Consider the following 19,960-nt stretch of genomic DNA (forward strand, 5'->3'; position numbering starts at 1 on the left):
AAAATGGGGCCAAGTTCACAAATTGAGGCTCGGAGTTGAGCCTGTGTGAGAGTTGCAGGCGTGAGACACACGCCTCTGCCTTGTGACTTATAAGATAGACAGCATCAATGTGCCTGAGGCTCCCAGCACACACAGGGAAGCAGGGTTTGTGGGAGATGCTCACTGGCTGTGAAATAAATAAGTGGCTTAGGAGAAGCCCAGCCTTTCCAACTACTAAGGCTTAGGAGAATATATTGAGTGTCTTCCAAAATCAGACTATTGCATCTTTTCTTTTTCAGAGTTTTATGTATAGTTGGTTTACATTCTATACCTGGAAATTTCTCCAAAACTTCTGCCCACGTGAGTCCCATGACTCGGGAATGGGGTGGTTCTGCTCATTGACGGGTGTTGGCCAGAAACGGAAAATGACAGCCTCAAAGGAGCCTGGGATTAATCAGTTATGTTTTGTCAGTGCTGTAGATTTCAGAAAATGCTTTTACCATATTTCTCCGCCTGAGGCGGCAGCGTGCTCTCTTCCCAGCATCAGGAGCTCAGGGCCACGGGATGGTGGGGGCTGACTGCACTGTCGTCAAGACAGCTGTGCTAGTCACTGCAGGTGTGGTGCTTTCACGTAGTGCATGTTATGTTCTTTAATAGGTTTCAACAGGTAGTTAATTACCTGAGTTAATTAACATTTAATAAATATAATGGTTTGTTGAAAAGACAGTTATAGGCAGAATATAAGTTGTGAACAATATAAAGCTGTTTACTGAAATTTCAGTAGGGAAGATTCAGTTTATCTTATTTCCGCCTCTCTTTAAAAGTGAAAAAGGAACAAGACAGAAAAAGCAGAGGATGATTTCTGTTCTTCCTCTCGGCTTGCAGGTGCCCTCACCTCCAGTGGCATCCATCCAGACACCAGCACTGACACTGACCGTGCTCAGAACTGCCTCAGCCCTGAAGACACAACTGACAAATAGAAGGGGGCTGCACCCTGTTACAGCGGGTGCTTTCACTTTTTGGGTCCTTATGTAACTGCGTGGTGTTATTCAGGATCACCCATTCTGCACTGTGTGATGGTGCTGCGGTGTCTCCTAGTTATTTGTTTCTGTAAGTACTCATGTATTTTTTCCAATGTGTGGTACTAGACATCTATAAATGCATTTTTCAGATGAAAAATAATGTGTATTAAGTATAAAAGTCTGAAAAAAGGGTCAAAAGGGTCTATCCTGTTCCCAGTATTCAGAGATAATAATCAACACTTTAAAATCTATTTTCTGTTCTTTTCATCAGTGTGTATTAACTCTGTCATAAAAACCAGCGAGCACTGTGTGCCTGTTTGCTGTATGGAGACCTCCATTTTCCATTCGGCTTATTACAATTTTTTTTACAGTATTCTATCTCTGCTGGCATGATTTTTAATGACCATTATAGCATTCTGTGTTGTGGAATCCCTGTCCATTTTACTTTGGACTTAAGTAAACTTTTAAATTCCAAGTAAACTTAACTGGAATACTGAAAAGAGAACTGTGGTGGTACCGAATGTCCCCTACTTCCCTTCCCCTTGTTTCCTGAGAGTAAAAACTGCTGACAATGTGGAGTATATATTTCATGACCTTTAGGCCTATGTCATATATATATACACATACATAAACGTATATGAGAAATCTATGTATATGTGTGTGTATATAAGCTTTATTGAAAAATAAGGCCATACTATATGTTTTCTGCAGCTCGGTTTATTCACTAAGGTATATATCACAGACGTCCTCTCCCTCCAGACTCATCCGGTCCTTTCAGATAGAGTAGAGTGGTCTCCTGATGTGCAGGTTTGGTCTGTTGTGTAAGGACACCTTTTCCTGGGAGAGAACTGTGGACAAGGCCTTGGACCACGCCAAAACACCGGAACTTTAGTGGCCACAGCTCACCGTGATTTACCGCATCATTGTCTTGATGGTGGACACTTAAGTTTTCTCCATTTTCCACTGTCAGAAAGGGTGTCTGACTGGCATCCTTCTTGTACAAACATTCCTGTGATCTTGTATTAGTATTCCTTTAGTTAAGGTTTCTGGAAATTTAGTCCTTGGATGTGACAACTACATAAATCACAGGCTCCTTTCAAGTGAATCTAGAAATTCCTTCTCCTGTGGGGAATGAAAAGATGTAGAATAAATTTTGTAACCAATTCTCTATCCCTGGGTATGATTCCACTTCAGGTTTTCTTCCCACCAATGTAAACAGTGCTGTGTAAATGCTCTGATGAGTACATCTTTTTGAACTGATTCTTTTTGTAAATGAAACGATTCCTAAAAGTGAAGTTCAGCCTGTGTGTACACACGTTTTCCAGGGTTTATATATCCATTGACATGTCGTCCTCCAAAAGATCGCTCACAGTTTGTTGTCTCAAAAATGGACACTAGCTAGAATATCTTTTACAAATATTTGCCAATATGATGAGCAAAATGATTTTCATTGTTTTAGTTTGCCCTTTATGACCAGTGTGGTATTGAGCAGTTTTCACTCATTAGCCACCTAACTTTTAAAAAGTGAATGATCCCTTTTGTCCTTTGCAAACATTTAAGTGGGGGAGCTTCTTGTTGCTTTGTGACAGCTCTATGTATATTATGAACATTAGCCCCTTGTCTTCATCAACATGTATCACAGAGCTTTCCCTTGTCATTTTTTGCCTTTCATTTTGTTCAGTAGGTTCATTTTTGTTGTGGCCCAAAATAACCTTTAGATAGTAAATGTCTTCTTTTTGGGTTTTATTCTTGATATTATTCTTAGAAATGCTTTCTTATAATGGTACAAATCTCTTCTGTAGGTTTTTCTAATCTCTAAGATGGAGATGAGAATGGTACTTGTTACAGTGAGGAGAAGCTGAATTGATATGAGCAAAGAGTTGTATTTGCCCTTATTAGTACTTTCTAATATTTACATCACTTTCAGTAACTTTTCTTGTGGTCATTATGACTGGAAAAGAATTTGTTTTTTCCAGGGATTCTCTGATTGTACCAAGACAATTATTGAATTCATACTTTGCTTTTTAATTTGAAATCCCACCTGTAAAAAATACTTATGTACACTAGAGTCTCTTTTTGAGCTCATGGTTTATTTCTGTCAATCTTACTTTCTTACACTAGCACTATATCTTACATATTGTAAAAATTTATTTAATATCTGACAGTGCAATTTTTTGATTTGCTTTTTGATCCCTATTTTTCTTTGCTATTATTATGACTTCATTTTTCCTGAAGAATTCTAATATAATTTTTTCAAGTTAAAAAAAGGATAAGTGTTGTCATGGGATTTTTTAGTAATTTTGAATTATCTTTAGGAGAACGTACATCTTTACAAAACTGCTTTCCTCCATACAAAAGGTTGATGTCTCTACTTTCACACTTCTTACTTTACCCCTCAGTACAGTCCTGTACTTCCTCCATATACAACATGGGCATTGTTTTTGAGTTTATTCCAGATTATTGTTGATGTTTTTGTTAATTTTTTAAGTGAGAAATTTTTGCTATTATATTTTTTAACTGTTAAAACTGACACCTAGGAAGGCAGATTCGGTTTGTAAATACTCACTTTGTAACTTCTCATTTAAAATTGTAAGTATTAAGTACTTGTTACAGAATCGTTTCTTTTCTGTTTTTAAAAATTTGTTTCCAAGATTCTCAAAATGGTCATAGCTAAGTAGTATACGTGGGGAGACAGATGGAGAGAGGTAGTGTGGCTCATGTACAAACTGTGAGCACTTTCATGGCTGCCTTTATGCTGGAAAAGCTGCTGAAGAGTCCAGGTTAGACCAGGGGTGGCTTTGTATGCACTTGAAAGCCAGCTTTCCTGCCTGTATGGTGAAGACTGGTGGGCGTGGCAGGTAGATTATCAAGGTCGAATGGAGGTTATTGGCTGCACAGAGCGCTGTGTCTGAGAACTGGAGACCATCGCCATGGGAAATGCTTGGTGCCAGGAACAATGCAGAGGAGCTGGGGACCCTGTGTGTTAAGGATTTTCCAGCCCTAGTAGTGGGAAGATCAGACTCTGCATTCAGATCTGAGTTTGAATTCATCCTCTTTAGTTTACTTGTCCTCTGACTTTGGTCTAGCTATATACCCTCTTTCACTTCCTGTTTCCTTGTCTCTCAAAGTAGGAGAATTACATCCTGCTGCTAGAGTGTTTGATCAGGTTAAATAATTTGTGTCTATAAGATGTCACGTATAGTCACAAGCTCAGTGAGAAAAGGGCTGTTGCCTGTTCTTCTGCAACTCAGTGCTTGACAAGACATGGGGGAAAGCCAGTCCCTAATTTGTGTGTGATGCAAGTAGGAACAAAAATAATGTCTTGCCTTTCCCTAGCAGTACTCTTACAGCTTTGCTTCATTTACTTCTTTCCTCCTTTCCTTTCCCCTTTCCCATCCTCCACCAAAAGAGCCTGAGACTCTCTCAGAATAATAGATTCAAATTAATTTAAAGGTAGGCTCATTCTCACGAAATAATAGTAACATAAAAAAAAAATCTGTGCACATCCCAGAATACGTTGTATTTGATTTACACACACACACGTGTGCGCACACACACACACACACACACACACACACACAATCAGGCTACCTCCCACTTGCAGAGGGAGAAGGACCACTTTTTCTGAGTTTTCACTCACTGAGCGTGAGAACAATGTCTCTTACACAGACTTCCACTAGGCTTCGTGCATGGTGTTTTTAATTGAATTTCGGCTTTGTAGCCATAGATATAGTCTCCTAATAGAAGAGAGAAAGTGGAGACATAGACATTCTGCTGAGATATTGGTGTCATCATATTTTAGTTGGAAAGGACTTAAGACAGCATAGAGTCATAACATTTCATGGGTGAGAATCCATGATGTTGTCACTTGGACAAGAACTTGGATCTTCTGCCATCTTGTCCACGTGGGTGAAGAGGCAACTGGGCAGGGGATGGCAGGCATCCTTCTTGCTTGAGTTCCATGTTCTTGCTAGTTTTCATTGCTCAGCTGCCTTTAGTTTATGTACATGAGGCCTCTCATGGGAAGGTCACTCTGTCCTGATAGAATGAGTTTCTTATCAGCAAAAAGCTCTGGACCCACTCATATTTCCCAGAGTTTTCTGCTGATCTGCTGACACTTTATATAATTGAGACTTAAGAAAATACTGAATATAAAATCCTTATTGTTATTGTTTGCCCTCGAGTTCCATAGGAATCGGGTGCTGTCTCAGGCTGTCTAAAGCTAGATCTGAACAAAGATAGGGTGATAGGTTGTGCTGCTGTACCTCCAAAGTCAAAGGGGATTTCCACCTTAGCTTTTAGAATCAGGCAGATTAGTTCAAATCTTGCCTTTACCAATTATTATCTTTGTGTCTTGGGGGAGAAACTGTACTTTTTTGTGTCCAAATTTGTTTATCTGTAAATAAGTTCAGTATTTATTTTAAGGTTTCTGTTTTAGAATTGAATGAGCTAATACTCTCATTTATACCTAAAATAGTGATTGCATGGTTCTATGCTGGTGCCTTGGTAGTTGATTACTAAGGGACTCCGCAGTGAGAATGGGGGTGGGGGACTCCGGGGTAATAGAGTTTATATTCCAGGATATGCTTGTAAAAGACTGGATGTGCAGTGGATTTTAGTAAATATCTACTCCTTTCCTAATCTGCATTGATTGTGTATATATCTTTATACTAATATATGAACAATTTTTATTGCAATTTAAATATCTTTGTAGTACTTACAATATGTAGCTTTAAAAAATACGTGAAATAAAATGATTTGACTTTTATTTTCTTTTCAATAAGCATAACAAAACAAAATAAAAAAAATGTTTGAAGGAGTAGAAATAATTTTATTTCTTGGAATCAGTTCCGTATAATAGGTTTTTTGTTCGTGTTGTTAAACAGCATATAAAACTGATAGGTTGTGACATTCTGGAAATGAGGAAACAGTGGAGACATACTACCTCTAATGCAGTCACTTTGTTACCAAGTCCAAACTCGTTCTGCTTGCTGCATGACAGGCCAATAAATCGGGAGATGAGATGTTGGAGTAAGGAATAGTGACTTTATTTGAAAAGACGGCAGACCCAGAAAATGGCATATTGATATCCAGTAGAACTCTCTTCCCCAAGGCAGAATTCAGTCTCCTTTTATACTAAAAGCAGCGGGGATGTGGCTGGTTGTTGCAAACTTCTTGCTGTACGAATTGTTTGTCCTTGGAATCCTTTGTTCCTGCAGCTGTCCATGTGGGTCAAATTATGGTGCCCCCGTATAACCTCCAAAAAAAAGAAAGGTTATTCTCTATTTTGCAACTTGCCATCTGTACATAAGTGTAGAAGAGCTAATATCCTTAAAGATCAGAGCCCGGAGAATAGGCCCTCCTGGGTATTTCAGGCTAAAGGCAACATTCTTTTACAAAAGGTGCAGAAACAGCAAATCTGAGCCTAGAAAACAAGGTACAGGTTTAAAGTCAGACGAACACATCTAACATGGAGTGAAATTTGTTCTTTTCTATTAGAATTACTTTTTCTACCTCATAAATAATTTTAGTAAGAAACATGAGCAATTATTTTATTTTTGCTTCTTAATAAAGGACTAAAACTACACTTTAGTGAGCAGGGATGCTGTGCGTGCTTTGGGGTCACAGCAAACTCTTGTTGGGGGTGGTCGACCCTGCAACATGTCTGATGCCCCGTGAGTGTTGGTGAGGGTCCCCCTAACCAGGGGCTCTCTTCAGGAACCACCATATGGGCATTGACCTCTGGAGACCTGTTTTTCAGCTGCAGGAAAATTTTTCAGAATCTGTGATGGGAAAATCACTCCAGCTGGGGATAATCAGGGAATAAAGGAAGAGGAAATGGGCTTGAATTAGAGTAGAAGAGAAGGACAGAAGATCAGGGAGCCTGGGGGCTTGGCAGCGGGGCCTCGGGAGAGAGAGTAGCAGAGATATGGAAGTGACGGTCTACGGAACCAGCTCCTGCACCTTTCCCCGCACCCAAGCCACACAGCTCTTAATTGGGCCCAGGAATCTCTCCTGTCTGGATGTCACCCTGGGCAGAACCTTGAGAATTGAAGGTAAGGGGTGGGCAGCACTCACCTACGGGGTCACTGAGGATTTTGATCAAGTCCACATTGACATTTCCAGTCATATGCCTTCACCTGTTCTTTATCTCAGGATCTGAGAAGCAGGAGCAAGGAACACAGGGAGAGATCCAGGAAGACATCTGACTGTGTTAAGAGACGACAGTCACAGCGACACTAGGAGCGAAAACACTTGTAGCAAAATAAAATAACTTCACAACTATTGCATCAGAGCTGCATGTGTGAGAGAGCCTAAGCCTGTCTCAGAGTGCAGGGGACAAGAGGAAAGGAATGGTAAAATTAACACTGATAATTGAAATTTTGTTAAATAGCCTGCTACAGTTAATTTTATCACGTGAATGTATGCAGGTTTATTTCTATGAGCATTTATAGGTTCACACAACCCCACCAGCCCGTCTTGCCCCCATCGGGGATGGGATTTCTCAAGCACAGTGCCCCTCCTGCTTGCTTGGGCCACGCTGCGGGTCCTCGCCTGGGGCCGGAATGCTACAGGACACTGAGTCCCCGAGGCACGATCTGGGATACATGACAGGAACATCTGTGCTCTTGGCTGAGGGCCTCCGTTTCCCCCTGCAGTGTAAGAATGCCGGTGACTCAGTTAGAAGCATGCATCCAAGCCGTCCTTCCGTGTCATCACCATGTAGAAGCGGTGTCTGAATCATCTGAATTTCTGCAGAATGCTGTTTACAGTCACCTTCAACAAGTGAGTGTGTGTCCTCTTTCAAGTGAAGGAATTACTGCCGTTTTCCTGGAACTTACTCACCACTAGTCCATCTGATTTTTCTGTGCTAGGATTCAGTATGGCCTGCTAATAACTCTGCAGTCAGATCTTGAAACCCTGATGAAGAGGATTATTTATTTTCTTTCTTTAGATGATAGAATTTTATTTTCAAAATTGTGAGTTTTCTGTTCTTGGAGGAATTTTTTCGGGGGTTGGATAAACAACTTTGCTCTTACCATCTTTGTGACCTGTTGCTATATGCGTCTCACCTGTCTTCTGTCACTTGTGAAGCGGTTCCATTTGTGACCCTGTCCTGGTTGTTCATGTAATAAAACATAAAATCTGTAAAAGTACAGTCCCTTTTACTCCGAAGACATTCCACAAATACTCCTTTAATCTGTGTGTGGTTTTAACAAGACACAATCATTAGAACATATACTTGCAGGTTGCCAGTGCAAAATCCCCAAATCAATTGTCTAGCTCAACATCTAAAATCTTTCTAATCTACGTTGGATTTGTATGGATAAGTGAAGTTGTTTGCTAAGAACTCAAGACCAGGTTTATAATACAGGCTGATTTAGCTCAGCAGGTCCTCCCAAGCTGAAGCTCTGCCAGAGGGCGGGGCCAAGGGGAGAGGGCGGGTCCTGCCCTCCCTGAGCTGACAGTTTCATGGCAAAGACCTTCACCAGGTGAAGAAATTGAAGTTTCTTCTAAGAAAATTGGGTCTGAAGAGTCCAAAAAGCGAGGGAGTGACACAATCCCATTTGTCTAAAGTAGGGAAGAGTGGCTGTGGGGCCACTTGGGAGACTCGTGAGTCCAGGTGGGCAGTGTTGGTGGCTTCCACTTGAGCGGTAGGACAGTCAGTGGGTAAAAGCGAACAGATTGAAGGCATGTTTTCATGGTTAAAAGGAAAGGATGAATGCTGTCTGTGAATGTAGGATGGAGTAAGGCCCAGGTTTCTGGGTGGATTAATGAGTTAAATAATGGTCCTGCTGTGTTCTGAGGACGGAAAGCTGCAGAGGGAGTTCTGGGGGAAAACTGATGAGTTCAGCTGTGGGTAAAGTGAAACGGTATTAGATGTGTGATCTGGGAGCTCTGGTGAGAGCCAGTAGTGAGTAGGTGGCGGGGAGAGAGACTTTCAAATCATTTTGTCTTCTGAACATACATATAAGAATGAGTAATGACATAACCCCTCTATATTCTGGATTTAAAACCCAGTAACATTTTGCTATATAGGCTGCAGGGGTTCTCAATTTTTTAATAGAAATAAAATAAATTGAAACAAAACAGTGGAGTTAATGAACATCTTAGAGTTGATGTGTGTCCTTGTATGTATTTTGATTTCTCATCTGTTTATAAACATAATCTACAAAAAGTTAACTTGCTTAGCATAACTGTTAAATAGATGGACATGACACACTCTGTTGGTGGCTCAAGGTGATTTCTTGGGCAAATTATGTAGCCTCACTGTGCCTTAGTTGCATCTTCTGTGACTGCCCCCGGGCCCCTCATCACAGCTGATTCCCTAGAATAGATGTTGGGAGGGAGGCTGCTGAAGGGAGTAAGAGGTGGCAACTTCTAGGGACACTGAAGAGAGAGACCAAAACAGATTAAAGCCGAGAAACTGAGTGCTAATACACTCAAAGGAGAAAGAATCCCGCAGTGTTTTGAGCCACTTAGCATAAGGGAAACAAAATCACGTGGATCCAAACTCTTGAGCATATGAGTATTGTGGGTGGGAGGGTATCATCAGAAAAGGGTTGAGAAGAGGCCTTTTGGTTTCCCTTAACGTTTCCAGTAAGGATGGGGCACAGAAGCGAAAACAACCCGCTTCACAGTAGAAGGTGCTGTTTTGTGCAAAACTGACGAAGGTTGGAGACCAGTGATCAGTTGTGCTGGCAAATGAAGAGACTTCTGGATTGGGGCACTTGCTGTGACTTCCAGGTGACCTGCTGGCTGGGGGCTGTGAGGCGGGCAGTAGGTTTGCAGTGTGACCTGGGCATAATCCCTGGCTCTGAGCCCCCTGCAAGTTTCTGCAGCGGCTGCTCTTGCCCTGCGATGGGAGGGCATAAAAGGGCATTGTAGCACACGAGGGCAGGAAGGGGCTGCTTTAAAAGCAGACATGTAGCCTCCTGCAGCTGCAGACCTGCAGGCAGTTTGGTTCATTGTCGTGGAGAGGACTTTGGAGGCCTTAGCGTCGTCTTAAGACTTGTTTTCCCTTGGGGACCGGGTTTGCCTTTGCATATTAATATTGAAGGTTTGGGCTTCTGGCAAAGCTGTTTTCAGAGATGGGTATATATGTAACATATCGTATAAAATAAAATGTTTTTATTTAATATGTGGGACTTTGCAGTTGTTGGGAACAGCTCTTTTGACCTGCTCTCCACGGAGGACACTAGCGGTCGGCAGAGCGTGCGGGAGGGCAGGCAGCCTGCAGTGCTGCTGCGGGGGGTTCTCCCCAGCATGGTGCTCTGCTGAGTTCATTCTTCTATGAGTTTGGTTGCCAGAGGAGCAGACAGCATAGTAATGAGTTCTGGTGGGATTGTATAATGACAGGAAGAAAGAGGGAGCCGTAGTTCTTCGGGACTACTACACTCTTTTGGTTCCTGATCCAGTGTGTCCCATTACAGAATTGATGAGTTGTGTCTATTCTGGGACTTGATTGAAATAAACGTGCAGCCTGAATATTAAGAGTTATGTTTTATTTGTCAGGAGGACTCGAGCCAGGATGACCGCCTCTCGGAACACTCTGAGGGACTGCTCCCAAGAGTAGCGGAGAAGCTAGGATTATATAGGAGCTTTACAACAAAGACCAGGTAGTTAGAACAATAAAACATTGCTTGTTATCTAAAGAAAGCCAGGTATCTCACGTTCAAGAATTTAGTGCTTTTCAATATATGGGAGGAAGCCAACATTTGGGCTCACTGAATATATTCTTTAGACAAGCACCTAGCTATCTAGGGCCAGTAATCTGTCCTTTCTTATTCTGAGTCTGCTCAGAGGGCACCGTTGTGAGTGGCTGCAGGCCTGTTTTCACTGGGTTGCGGCAGCAGTCGCTGATGACTTGTTTTCAGCATTCTTTGTTTAGTGACATGGTTGCAGTATTTTCATTCACATTGTAGTATTTTCGTTCACAGAAAATTATCATATTACCCTGATTATGGATAATCTGGAACCTTGGAAAGGAACCGAGATGGAATTACTGCAGGTAACTTCTACTTTAATAAGCCGTGTGCAAACATGAACACAGAGGGAGCATACAAAAGTATTCGGTGGTGAATGGGAAGGGTTTCTGCACGTTACAGGAGAAGGCAAGGCAGAATTCCTCTTCTTTGTGGGCAGGGACGTGAGTCCAACTTTCCTTTCTGAAGTGCTTTCTGAGAACTGTTTATGGTAATTAAGGAACATAGACAAACGGTGGCACACGTTGCATTTAAGAGCTGGCCGGCTTCAAACTTGGGTATTGGACAGGTGGATTTCATAGGCAAGTGGTCAGGTGGATGGGACAGAGATGGAGCCCAGGCCTGGGGCCATATTCACGTTGAAATCGCCATTACCTCACCGTAGCGCCTTGGACTAGAATGTAACCACTCTTAACCTGTTGGTGAATCTGTGAAATGGGCATGATAATATTCGTTACTTCCTGGGATTGTTGTAAGTTCTAAAGGGTATTATAGCACACATGAAACACTTAACACACTGGCACTTAGCAGTTTACACTTTGTGCGGCCACCAAGCTTGGCGTGTGTCAGAACTGTAAAGGCAGTATTTATCTGTTGAGGATGCACTGGTAGCCCCTTGGCTAGGTTGTGAATTTGGTGATTTCCTTTAATACTTGTAACTCTGTGTTCCATGGGCAGTTATTTTCATAGACAGATGAGGAATCTCAGGGTAAAAAAGACTATGTAATTTGCCCAAAGTCAGACCATAATTTTGGATGCAGGGGCCTCGGTTCAGCATGGGCTCCTGGGCCTTGTGCATTCTCCGTTCAGTACCAGAGCCAGATGTGGGCTCGGCTGTTTCCCTGCCCAAAATATCCGGCAGGCCGCAAGACACAACTGGCCCCGTGCTGCTTGAGCAAAATCTCCGGAGGAGAGGCAGTTACAAAAGGGATAAACATAAAAACAGACGACAGCAAACTGTGATCAGCTCTGAGAAGGAAAGGAACACATCTCGCCGTGCAGAGCTGGGAGCTTTCCCGTCGGGCTGCTGTGGGGGCGTTCACCTCAGCTTAGCAAACTCTGCTGCTGCACCAAAGCAGGAAGGCAGGGCGCGTGTGGCCAGGTGGACAGGGCCTCGTTGATCGTACTCATTCCCCATTAAGCGACAGCTGTCTCGGGCACTTAACTAATAAACAGATGTTGGCCATAATCATCACGCATTTTGACTGGTAGCTTTATTGGCGCCAACTTTGAGAGGAGGTCATTGAAGCTGGGGAGTTTGCTGCATGCCCATGATTACCATGGAAATATTCCCACTGGTCTTTCAACCTTGACAGGTGTGGCTGTCATGTCCCGGCCCTGTGAATGGCATCGTGTAGCTTCTCCCAAGTGCCCCAAATGACTTACATTGATATGCTTAATTCGTAGGAAATGGTATGTGGTAATAAGGGAAGAAAGGCAGCAAGAAATTGTTTGGAAAACTAGAAAAAAACCTATTCTTTCCCGGCTGGGGGAGCGTACCCTGTATCACCCACCCTAATCACTGCCTGTCACCTCCTTCCTGCCGACTCCATGTTCAGAAGCCACTCTGAGCCTTGGGAGAACATTTTGCCTCATGAAACTTTTGACTAGGACCCATGACTTCTCTGTCCCTGGTTAACTCTCTCTTCAAAGCCATGTAAATTTTTTGCAGGCTCCTCCACTCAGATGTAAGAATAGCCTCTTTAAACTTCTTGATGCAGCTCCTTAATGAAGATCTTGCGATGGAAACTTAACCAAAACTGGGATGTATGCACATAGTGACTGCAACCTCAGCACTTTGTGAGTTCAGAATCAGTGGGGTGGGTGACTCAGGAAAGGCTTTTTTAAGGTAATAAAGGGAAAGAGAAAGGACGCAGGCTATGTGAGAAAGAAACATCTCGGTCACAGCTAGCAAGACACCTGTGTTCAGGATGGGGTGTGGCGAGTGCAGAGTTCTCACAAAAAAAGAAGTGATGTGATGGGAAGGAGGACAGTTGGGTACTTTATTGGGGAGGAAAAAAGTGGGCTGAACATTTCCTGGTTGAACAAGAGGATTGTGACATGATGTGCTTGTATTTTGGAGAGAAGGGTTTTGTGGGGACAGGCCTAGGAGTACGCTGTCTGGCTGGGGAGTCAGCACAACAGAGAAACACAGAGAACCGGGCAGGCCCCAAGACCCATGCTGGGGGAGAGGCTGCCTACAAGCTGGAGCCCTGGAGGCTGCTTCTGTCTCTTAGCTGGGGTCTCAGACCTCCCTTCACAGACCAGTCCTGTTGATACAAGAATAAAAAAAGGTTGGGCATGAGAAGGGCTGTGTCCCAGGCTTTTGTTGAGTCCCTGGGATGTGCCCCACCAGATTTTGTTCCTTGACTCCATGCAGTAAAGAATTCAAGAGCAAGCCAGTGTTGAGTAAAGGTATATTTATTCAGAGAGATACATTGATAGGCAAGAGAAACTTCACGAGGTGTGGGGGTTTGATGCTCAGATTAGAAGTAGGTACACACTTCACAGACAGAGTGTGGGCCTTCCCCAAAGAGGGAAAGAGATTGGTGACCACGAGGTGGCGCTGTGTTGCTTGTTTTCTTGGGCTTGGTGGTTTCATATGCTAATAAGTAGAAGGACCAGCCTTAGGGCAAGGGGCTGGGATTCCCAGGGAGTTGGCCATTTCCCACCCTTTGACCTTTTGTAGCTATCATTGGGACTGCCATGTTGCCTGGGGCATGTTATTCACCACATTACTATTACAATGGGTGTTTACTGAATCTCAAGATCTGCTAGAAGTTAAATCTCTTCATCCTGAGCCTCAAGACCTATTGGGGTTTGAATCCTTCACCATTTTGATGTTAATTGCTGTGGCCTTCCTTGAATGGCTGTGCTCTTCCCCCTTCCATCCTGTCTAACTGTGATGACACAGAGACAGCAAAGGCCAGGCCCTACCTGTGCTCCTGCATTTAAAGGCTGCAGGTTTGGGGTGGGCTTATGATGACTCTGAGTATTGAGAAGGATGTTTCAGATTTTCCCACGTGAGACATGGGGACCTGCCAGCAGCCACTGCAGATTTATCTCACGGGCATTATCCCTTGTGTTGTTATGGAAACAACAGGCCAGCCAAGAAACAAGAATCATTCAGAGGGTTGGAGTATTGAGATTTATTACGTTGGTGGGCTCAGAGGGGCTTCTTTTCCAAAGCTCTGAGCCCCTCCAAGATGTGCACATGATGTTTTATACGGTTAATTACATGTATGGGGCTATCAGCCAATAAGGCTCAAACAACAAAAAGCAAGGAATCAGTACACTGAAACTTATCAATTTGGAACAGATCCCGTTACTGACAATTGTTGACCTTGGATTTTCGGGTTAGCTTATTAGCCCAGTAAACTGACACTAAACTTCAGATTTACCAGGTATCCCAGCAAAACTTAGATCAGTAAACCGACACTTATCACACTTAGATTTGTGACTTAGCTTGTTAGACCAGCTGTGGTTTTCCTTCACAGTGTCACTTATCTTTTCTATTTTTCTTTTTTGCTTTTTTTAAGTATTTAATCCAAATTTAATATCAGGGTTTTTTGGGAAAGAAATTTCTCTTTTTCTTTTCTTTGGTGATCTTTTATGGGGGCAGGTAATTAGATGTATTTATCTGTTAGTGGAAGCCCTGGGGCTTGAACCCAGGACCCCGTGCACGCTAAGCACACGCTCTACCACCCGCCCCATCATCTTTTCTTTTTGGTTTAGCTGCCAAGAATCCTACATCTGAATTTCTAGTCAGCCTTTAACACTTGCTCTGAATTCATGGAATCCATTTTTATGAGTTTCTCTCCCCCTGGTTTCATTTAAGTATTGAATCTCCATTTTCTCTTCACTCTCAGGTTTGCCTTTTTGTTGTTAAGGTTGTTAAGCTGTTTTTAAAAGAATTGTTTAAATTCTCTTTAGCAAGAGGCTGAATGTGAATAATTATGTAAACAAACAGCACAATTAAATGCTTTTATACATTCTAAGCTGTTTAGTAGTTACTTAAAAACCGAATTGAATATTAAAGTGATAACAATTTAGAAATATTTATTAATTTTTTAGAAAGTTATAGCTGATTTAAAATATGATATTAGTTTCAGGTGTACAATAGATGCTCCATTTATAGTTACTGTAAAACATTGTCTGTATTCCCTGTGTTGTAAGATACATCCCTCTAGCATGTTTACATTTCATGTTGCAGTTTTTATAAGAAAGTTGGGTAACGCAGAGCCTGGGACATGGCTGTGTCTGACCCAGGTTCACGCTCACCCTGCCTGTCAGAGCTCAGGCCTTCACTCCTTTCTGCAGGGGAGCGAGTGGAGGCTGCTCTCATCAGTGCTGGCACCACCCTCTGAGTGGCAGTGACAGCAGTGATTGTGTGTGGAGGTGCAAAGTGTTTTTCCAAGAGCTTTATATGCGTTTCTGAATTTAATAATAAAAGCCCTCCTGTGAGGAAGTGTTTTAAGCTTTTAATGTATAATACATCTTATTTTGATATTGATAGATTTCAAACCACCGGAAAATTTACAGGAGTAGTACAGTAAACGCTTAGATACAGTTCACCTTAAAGGGCACTATTTGACTTTTTGTGTCTGGCTTATTTAGCATAAAGTTTCAAGGTTCATCCATATTGTAGCTTGAATTAGTACTTTATTCTTTTTGTTTGATAATATCATCTTCCTTTTATTCGTTTTTGGTCTATTTAAAAATATTTTCATTGAAGTCTAGTCAGTTTATAATTTTGTGTCAGTTTCTTGTGTGCAACACAACACTTCAGTTAAATAGGAACATACCTGTATTCATTTTCATACTCTTTTTAAACACAAGATACTATAAGATATTAAATATATTCTCCTGTGCTATACAGTATAAACTTGCTGTTTATTTGTTACATACTCAGTATCTGCAAATCTTGAACTCCCAATTTATTCCTTCCCACACCCTCTCCCCTCTGGTAAGCATAGTTTGGTTTCTATGACTCTGTGTCTGTTTCTGTTCTGTAGATAAGTTTATCTTTTTGTTTCTTTGTTTTTTTTTTAGATTCCACATGTGAGCAATCTCATATGGTATTTTCCTTTCTCTTTATAGCTTACTTCACTTAGAATGACATTCTCCAGGTCCATTGATGTTGCTACAAATTGCATTATTTTATTATTATTTTATGGCTGAATAGTAGTCTATTGGACAAATATGCTACAACCTTTTTAATCCAGTCATCTCTCAGTGGACATTTCGGTTGTTTCCATGTTCTGCTATTGTAAATAGTGCTGCTGTGAACATTGGGGTGTAGGTGTCTTTTTGAATTAGGGTTCCTTCTGGATATATGCCCAGGAATGGCATTGCTAGTTCATATGGGAGGTCAATTTTTTGTCTTTAGAGGAACAGCTATACACTTTTCCACAATGGCTCCACCAAACTGAATTCCCTCCACAGTGTAGGAGTGTTCCCAATTCTCCGCAGCCTCTCCACTATTTATTGTCAGTGAACTTCTGAATGATGCCTATTCTGACTGGTGAGAGGTGATACTTGATTGCAGTTTTGATTTGCATTTCTCTGATAATGATATTGAACATTTTTTCATGTGGCTACTGGCCATTTGTACGTCTTCATTGGAGAAATGTTTCTTTAGGACTTCTGCCAATTTTTGAATTGATTGTTTGTTTTTTTTTCATATTAACTGTAAAAGCTGCTTACATATTCTGGGAATTAAGCCACTAGCAGTTTCATTTATTGCAAATATTTTCTCCCATTCCATAGGTTGGTTGTCTTTTTGTTTTGCTTACTGTTTCCATAGCTGTGCAAAAGCTTGTAAGTTTAATTAGATCCCTCTTGTATATTTTTGGTTGTTTTTCTATTGCTTGAGTAGACTGCTCTAGGAAAACATTGCTGAGATGTATGTCAGATGTTTTGCCTATGGTTGCTTCTAAGAGGTTTACAGTGTCTTGTCTACATGTTTAAGTCTTTAACACATTTTTAATTCTTTATTGTGTATGCTGTGAGGGAGTAGTCCAACTTCAATGATTAAGATGCAGCTGTTCAGTTTTCCCTACACCATTTGCTGAAGAGGCTGTCTTTACTCCATTGTATGTTGTCACCTCCTTTGTCAAAGTTTCAATGACCAAAAGTTTGTGGGCCTATTCTTGGTAATTTTGTTTATCCGTTCATTGATGGATGGATATTGTTAGTAACTTTTGGCTACTCTGAATGATACTGCTATGAATATTGATGTGAAATTTTTTATGAGAATATGTTTTCATTCTTTTGGCTGTACATTTGGCCCTCCATATCTGTAGTTTCCACTACATGGATCCAGATGGCTGATTGTAAAGGGACTCGAACATCCTTGGATTATGGTATCCAGGGTGTGGGGTTCCTGAAACCAACTACCCAAGTGTATTGAGGGATGACTCTACATATAGGAGTGGAATTGCTGAGCCATATAACTCTAAGCTTTTGAGGAAATACCAGACTTCTCCAAAGAAGCTGCACCATTGTCCCTTTCCCCTGGCCGCATATGAGGTTTCTCTGCCTCCTGAATGACATTTGTTATTGTCCATGTTTTGGTTATAACCATCCTAGTGGGTGTAAAATGAGATCTCATTTTGATTTTGATTTCGCTAGTGATGCTGAGCATCTTTTCATATGCTTATTGGCCATTTGTATATCTATTTAAATTCATGGTAAATTTAAAATTGTGTCTATTTCCTTGTATTGTTCAGTTGAAAGCATTCGTTATATATCCTGGATACTACTCTCTTATTAGATACATGCTTTGCAAAATTTTTCTTCTATTCTGCAAACTGTCTTTTCACTATATTTTTTTAAACATTAAAACAATTTCTTTACAGGGGAGGCAGATAGATGAAATGATTTATTTTATTTTTCTTGCTAAGCCCTCTCTGACTTGAGATACCCATTTCCCCTGTCATTTCACTTTCTTGATGATGTCCTTTGTAATAAAAAATTTTAATTTTGATGAAGTCCAGTTTATCTGCTTTTTTCTTCTATCACTTGTGCTCTTGGTATTGTATCCAGGAAACCAAAGCCTATCCTAGGCCCACAAAGATTTATACTGTGTCTTCTTTTAGAAAGTTTATAAGTTTAATTTTTACATTTCTGTCTGTGATCTATTTTGAATTAATTTTATTTGTTATGTAAAATATGGGTGTTCAGATTCCAGATTGATTCTTTTGCCTGCAGATACCCAGCTGTCCCTGCACCATTTGTTGAATAGACTATTCTTTCAATGGAGTGTTTTTGGCCCCCAGGTGGAAAACTGTCTGTAAATGAAAGTTTTCCCCGTGGGTTTTTATTGTGTCTCTTAAATTTATTTATCCAAACTTATGCCAGTTTCATACTGACTTAGTGCTATAGCATTTTAGTACACTTTAAAGTGAGTCCTCCAACTTTACTCTTCTTTTTCAAGGTTGTTTTTGCTGTCCTGGACCCCTTGCACGTCCATATGAATTTAGGGATCAGTTTTTCAATTTTTGCAATGAAGTTAGCTGGAATTTTGATAGGGATTCCACTGAATATATAGATCACTTTGAGGAGTCTTAACATTTTTAATAATATTGTCAATCATTCCATGAAAATGGAATGTCTTCCATATATGTAGATCTTTTAAAATTTATTTTGGTGATACTTCAAAAAGTTCAATGTACAAATCTTGTAAATTTTTGTTAAATGTATCTCTCACTTTATTCTTAATGCTGTTGTAAATGGAAAGGCTGAGTTTCTTATGGGTGGTACTATATATCAATCTTCTTATTTCTAGAATTCCTTCACAGCAAATACCCTAGGTATATATTTGCTACATAAATCTATCCACAACTATTCCCCGCCCCGTGTTATAAGAAACCAAGACCCAAGGTAAGCTACTTGAAAACACCTATGTGGAAGTGAAAAAGGAGACCCATGGGTGGGACTTTGTGCAGATGATACTGAGAGCTTATTCAGAATGGCTTCTTCTTAATTTCTTTTAAACAACCCTTTCAGTGTATTTAGTCAGATACATTAAGATTATGCCCTTTTGATGTGCGGAGTAGCTAAGACTATAATTTTCAAATAAATTCTAGTGAGAGTGTTGTACTTGAAACCTAATTTGCATCAATCTTTGAAGATTTATGTTTCAGGAGATTTGACTAAAGTACACCTGTCTTTATTCTATAACGAGGACTAAATGCTCAAGCAACATGTAAGAGTTTGAGCAAACTGCCCCCGCCCCGTAGTGCTGGGTGGCTGAAGCTGTAACTGGAGTCAGCGCTTACCTCTCCCAGTACGCTAGTGCTGATCTGCTCAAAGTGGTTTGTCCAACAGTTTGTCAGTAGTCTGTTGGACAATGTCATAAAACATTGATTGAAGGTTGCTAGAATGCAATATATTCTTACTAATATTAAGTAAGCACACATTGAGTGCTTACTGTATGATGGAATTGTCCCTCAGCCTCACATGAATATTATTTCTCTTAAAACCTCATATATTTCCTTGTTATTCTCACTTTACAGATAAGGAGACAGAATTAGGTCTTCTCTCTTTTGGGGGGAGCTCATTATCAATGATGGGAAATTGTAAGGAAAAAGATATTGATTCATCATGAGAAAACATTTTTGTGAGAGTCAGTAATGAAGATGAACACTGAAGAATGTGATCATTGTTCGAGTGAGACAAGCCCTGGGTTGTGCGGAGTCAGCATCCCTGTCCTGGACACGGCACGTGTAGAGCTGCGTGGTGGGTGAGGCAGCGCAGCCACGCAGGGAACGCGGATGCTGGGGTCTTAGGCTGTGCTCAAGCCCGGTGGGGCTTTCTCCTAAGGGCAGTGCACCATCATTGACAGATTTTAAGTAGGAGAGTAGGGTGCTCTCGTAGTTCACATTTGTCTTGTAGAATGCTTGGAAAAGTTAAGAAGGCTTGGCAGGAGGTGATGTGATGAGTCAGAGTAGGGTGGCTGCGAGGTGTAGC

The 19,960-nt window shown here is 41.2% G+C and overlaps 1 protein-coding gene across 1 annotated transcript in view; it reads left to right on the forward strand.

Annotated features, from left to right (window-relative positions):
* Window positions 1-1,001: 1,001 nt before the first annotated feature.
* LOC140699576 (trafficking protein particle complex subunit 9-like) overlaps window positions 1,002-19,960 on the forward strand; it is a 325,083-nt gene continuing 306,124 nt past the window's right edge. Inside the window, exon 1 of the mRNA XM_072972240.1 lies at window positions 1,002-1,089. The gene's annotated coding sequence lies outside the window, so the exon portion shown is untranslated. The remainder of the gene's footprint in view (window positions 1,090-19,960) is intronic.

The sequence above is a fragment of the Vicugna pacos genome, chromosome 11 (genome assembly GCF_048564905.1).
Source record: "Vicugna pacos chromosome 11, VicPac4, whole genome shotgun sequence".
NCBI lineage: Eukaryota > Metazoa > Chordata > Mammalia > Artiodactyla > Camelidae > Vicugna > Vicugna pacos.